The sequence below is a fragment of the Nannobrachium achirus genome (assembly GCF_963921795.1).
Source record: "Nannobrachium achirus genome assembly, chromosome: 14".
NCBI lineage: Eukaryota > Metazoa > Chordata > Actinopteri > Myctophiformes > Myctophidae > Nannobrachium > Nannobrachium achirus.
Window position 1 is genome coordinate 63,024,987 of NC_137821.1, and position 6,057 is coordinate 63,031,043.

Consider the following 6,057-nt stretch of genomic DNA (forward strand, 5'->3'; position numbering starts at 1 on the left):
GGAGGATTTACTAAATGAAAACGTAAAAAAAAAGTGGACACATTTTCTTTTCAGCTTTCTTATTTTTGAGTCACAATTATTGTTTTAATGTAGCCTGCCTACTGCCTGTCTTTTTTCCAAATATGACGGCTTGCATTTTGCAATGACTACATTTTGATTTATGCCTATTATGTATATGATATTTAGCAAAAATGATTATCAAATTAATTATGAATACCTCATGTCACTGTCTCTTCTTATTACTATTATTATTAAAGACAGTACATTCTGCCTCTAAAGACACACTTCTGACTGAGTCAACATTGTCATATTATTTGTTGAGTTATCCTTTAAAGGCTGTTGGTTTGGGTACAATTCCAAAATAAATGCAGCATTGTCTCTGGGTTCAATTCACACAATGAACACACACGTCTTTCTTGAACTTGAGGAGATAGTGACTCGTAGGATATAGTATCTATGTATGATTTTAAAAGAAACCTCCCTCACTTTATTAGTAAGAAGATATGTGTAGGCCAAGATTCCAAATAACTCTCCAGTTCATTCAGGCAAGATCCTATTTACCCAAGGACTGGCATAAATGTCACCAGTGGCGTCAGTTCAGCAAAAGCTAGGGTATGGCAAAGATGGGAGTCCTCATGGAAAATAGGCATTACATTTTGGATAACGCGGTTCTATTGTGAAAATAGTAGATCTACATGCTCACAACGCCTCACGTTGCGAGGCATTGTGAGCATGTAGATCGGCTATTTTCACAATGTCTGAAAAAAAAAAAGAACTTATGTCACAGGTTTCTACGGTTTCTAGCTGGATATGGCAGCCTAGAATGTTTTTTCAAGTGCAGCTAAACTTAGCATGTCAGTAAACGTGGCACAATTAACAATAATGCATTGCACCTGTGCAGCTGACCTGCGGAACCTGGGAATAGGCCCTATACCATTTTGTCAAGATGGGGAGAATACAAGTGTGGAGAATATAAGTATAATACCTTGTTAAAGTGACCATTATGTTACATTTTGCAATTGTAGTTATTTTACTGTAATTTAACAACATAATAATAACCAGCACAGATAGACAAAGAGACATTCATGGATTTAAATTTAAAAGTAACTTTTATTTTCCCCCCTGGACCCAGGGTATGGCAGCTGCATACCCCTACCATACCCAATTGACACCCCTGAATGTCACACAACACGTTATAGTCACCATCATCATCCTCATTAGTGTGGTTACCCTCACAGGGCCCTCATAGGGCAACCAGACTACACTTGTCCGACTTTATTCCATCCATGTTTCCATCTTATATATAAACTTTATTTTGCCACGCTGATCCCACAGGTTTTGTGGCACGCACTTGTCTTGGGCCATAATTATGTCAAATAAATCGAACAGCTTTATCAGGACATGCATGTCTGCTTGCATTTTGCTATTGAGCTATACATTTATTTGTGAATTAATTTTCTCCGGCATTGTCTTGAATGCAAAGATTTAACTTTTCCCAAATATGGAGATGACTGACATCATAGATGTCTGACGTCATATAGTACACAGTATGTCCATATATGGGCATTCCAAGATATGCGCTTAAAGGACGACTTCACAACTTTTCAATATAAGTGTGTGAGCTTGTAGATCTGCTATTTCCATTAGGCCTATTTTTGGATTTCTTTTTTGAAAATGTATGAACATTTCGGTGCCATGGTATTGGTCCGAAATCTCATTGTTCCTACATCCCATTCATCAGAATCTGGTGATGTTAACCTGGTGAAAAATACTATGCCTAAACCTAAACCTAACCTAACCCTAAGTACCCTAACCTCAGTAAAACTATGCCTAAACCTAACCCAAATCCCAACCCTAACCTCAGTAAAACTATGCTTAAACCTAACCCTAAAAGTAACCTAACCCTAACTAAATTAGGACAAATGAGATGAACTTATGGGCAGTCCCTGAACATTTCATTATTGTTATAATAATATTGTAATTCATGTATTATTTGCATCAGGCCTACACACACGCCTTGTTTTCACCAACAAAATGTTTATAGACCTACGCATCATTATAAACCAGGGGTCTTCAACAGGGGGTCCGGGACCCCTAGGGGGTCCTCAGAGTTAATACAGGGGGTCTTCCAAATCTTTGTGTGACAGAAGCTTTTTTTCTCCTTTAACCACTTGAACCCTATAGCGTCCATATTCTGGGAACTTTATCCAAAAATAGCAGATCTACAAGCTCACAACGCCTCGCCCTGCGAGGCGTTGTAAGCTTGTAGATCGGCTATTTTCGGCAAATAGGTTTGGTGTAGAGGGGAAAAGGTACAAGTTCAAGTACAGAGTGAAAGGTTACGTTTATTAAGTATTGACGGTTCAAGTGGCTAAATATATGAAAATACTAATGAACATGAACATGAATCCAAAATACACTGATGATTGTGCTGTCAAACCATGAAACTATATGGAATCTATGGGTTGTGAGGGTCCCTGCTTCATCTCTCTCTCAACTAAGGGGTCCTTGGCCTGAAAACGTTGAAGACCCCTGTTATAAACGAAACAGGCACTCAAGGCACTCCAACCTGCACTCAGTTACATTAATTGTTTTCATGATTCGGCTGAATAATGTGTTGTTTTGTATGTATTTGTATTAGTAAGTAAGTAAGTAAGTAAGTACATTTTATTCATAAAGCACCTTTCAAAACAATGTTACAAGGTGCTGTACACTGGACAGCAATAAAATCAAGCAATACAAACAATAGAAACAAGCAATTCAAACAATATAACCAACAACAATCGGTTAAAGCAAGATAAAACAGGGCCCATGAGACAGTTAAAAACGTCATAACATAAAATGCATATGAAATAAATTAGTTTTCAGCAAGTCCTTAAAAACATCAATTGACTTTACCAATAATGGAAGGTTGTTCCATAATTTAGGAGCAGCAACTGCAAACGCTCGGTCACCCTTGGTTTTTAGGTTGGACCAATGTCCAGAAGGCCTTTCTTTGTTAGAGTATCTGAGGGATTAGGTTTTGCGTGTAGCAATTGGGAAAAATACAGTGGGGCCAGTCCATGTAATGCTTTGTATGTTATTAGTAAGAGGATTTGAAGTCAATTCTGGATTTGATGGGCAACCAGTGATGCAGCCAAGACCGGTGTTATGTGAGCTCTGCGGTTTCTATTGCACTCTGTTTATTTCCTTGGGGCTGAATGAGTAGGCCTACCAGTGTTTGTGTCATGGTTTGTGTGCACAGTGCAGGTTCACCAGGACCATAGCCTCAGGATCCTCCAGGGCCATAGTTCAGCAGCGCGGTGCCATCATCAACCACCAGAGGGAGACAGAGACCGGGAATGAGCCTGCAACAGAAACTGCTCACAGAAAGAAGGATTTCATTGACATAGTGCTGATGGCAGAGGTAGGCATGGCCGGGACTAGGCAGGAGAGATTATTATCTGGGGGGTTCATTAGCCAAAACAATAGACAAGCTTGTAGATCAGCTATTTTTGGCGAAGAGATGTGGTGCAAACAAGAAAATAAAGTAGGCCTATACAGTTGTACAACTCAGGTCTGTGCTGCCAATTAATAGGGAGTTAGCCCTGTGTCTGTGTGCATGTGTGCATGTTTGCATGTTTGCACGTGTGTGTGTGTGTGTGTGTGTGTGTGTGTGTGTGTGTGTGTGTGTGTGTGTGTGTGTGTGTGTGTGTGTGTGCGTGCGTGCGTGTGTTCTAGGTGTGTGTCATCCTTCCTCACATGCACAACACAAAAATGTACATAGCAGAAAGTCTTTTAATATGGTTTGTCCTGTCATTTCCACCCATGTGTCAAATAATGTGACACATGGGCAGAAAGAAAAACTAAAATCCCTATAAAAGTTGATAGAAGTGTTTAACAAACTTTCCTCAGTTGATCCTTATGTCATTTCTCCTGTAGAATGCATTTCTGCAAAGTATTGTTGTATTGTGCATAACTAATGAGATAATTCGCGAATTTAGTCCAATTATGCTAATTATCTCAATAATTATGCACGACACATAAAGATATATATATATATACAGTATATCAGAAATGGGTTCTACAGGGAAGATTACATAAGAATCAACTGAGAAAAGTTTGGTACACCCTTTAATCAGGTATTTACTGCTATATCTCCATGTCTATCATGTTGGGATAATGTGAGATAGTGTCTCACTTTACCCCGAAGCAATTGTCTCACTTTACCCCACAGCCACATTTTGGGAAAAGTGATATCTTTTATCAATTCAGGGTAATCTTCATCTAGCATCCATCACATGGATTTATAAGTTGGTAGTTCAAGTTCATCAACATGTATGATATAAAATGTTGTCCCTGCATCAATTTGCTTTGACACAACAATTGATTATGTGACAGCAAGAATATTTACTTTTACATGCAAAAAACTCATTTTTGTGAAAAAAGCATGTTTTCTACAGCACTATCAGGTCTCTCTCTTCATGGCAAGTGGGAAATTCAAAGGGCTTGAAAATATAATGGTCACATGACCACAAATGTGTTCCATTGCCAAGATAAATGGAGTGTCTCAGTTTACCCGGTGTCTCAGTTTACCCCGCTCTCCCCTACATAACAGCCCTTCAGCCTGATATCAGGCCATCGGTCTGTTATGTACCGCGAATCCCCGCTGAGCCATTCATTATCACGCTTATTACCCGGCTACTAAATAAAATGAATAATTTGACTCAAAACTAAAAACAAAACAAAGTATTTCCTTGTTTACAGACGGCTGGAAGTGTTCCACAAGTGTTGCACTGGGCGTCCCCCTATTGCGACACGGCCGCCTTCGAAAGCAAGGAAGTGCTGATTAGATATAATCCATTTTCTGATACTTAACTATGTTGTTCAACATAAGATGCTGCATTCAAGTTCAGGAGAGATCGGACAAGGTATCAAATGTTGCCATCAGGTATGGCATGGAAAGGAAAGGAGGCATTTGCATTTCTTTCACCATAGTAAAAACTGCATTCATGGTCTGGAGAGGGCACTTTTTACAGATGGGTCAAAGGGCAGTGGCTCGAGTGTACACTTTTGGTTCCATCAATGTCAATATATCAAATGCACAGCAATAGTAATCTAAGAAAAACATAAGTAGACCAAGCACCTATTAAAATAAATAAATAAATAAAAACGTTCTACAAACCATAAAGAACAGATAAAAGATGTATGGTCATTGAGTGCAGGGGCGTCAATTTGCTATGGCAGGGGTATGCAGCTGCCATACCCTGGGTCCAGGGGGGAACATTAAAGTTTATTTTAAATATAAATCCATGAATGTCTCTTCTATCTCTGCTGGTTATTATGTTGTTAAATTACAGTGAAATAACTAAATGCAAACTTTAACAAAATGGTCACTTTAACAAGGTATTATAATTATATTCTCCACACTTGTATTCTCCCCATCTTGACAAAATGGTATATTCCCAAATTCTGCAGGTCAGCTACACAGGTGCAATGCATTATTGTTGTGGTACTACTAACAGGCCAAGTTTAGTTGCACTTGAACAACCTTTCCAGGCTGCCATATCCAGCCCAAGAAACCGTAGAAACCTGGTATAAAAATGGACAAAACCCGATTTCTTCACGCACGCCCGCAGGACTCCCATCTTTACCATACCCTAGCTTTTGCTGAACTGACGCCACTGATTGAGCGTAGGCAAGTACTAGGTTAAGTTACTTAAGTATCACCTAGCCTGGGATCACTTCCAATTTCAGGCTTTTGATCCGGTCGGGAGTGGATGACGTCCTACGTCATTTTGTATTCAAAACGGACTAGAATTTGGCTGGAACTACCGACCGGAATCAGTTTTAACCAAGTTTTGCGCATGCGCAAACTGGGTTAAAACTGAATGGCAAATGGTGCATTTATATAGCGCCTTTATCCAAGGTGCTTTACAGAGATTGTGCATTACATTCACCCATTCACACACGCTTTCATACACCAATCGCAGAGGAAACCATGCAAGGCACCAACCTGCTCACCAGGAGCAACTAGGGTTTCAGAGTCAAGGACTCTTCGACACCAACTCTGGGGGA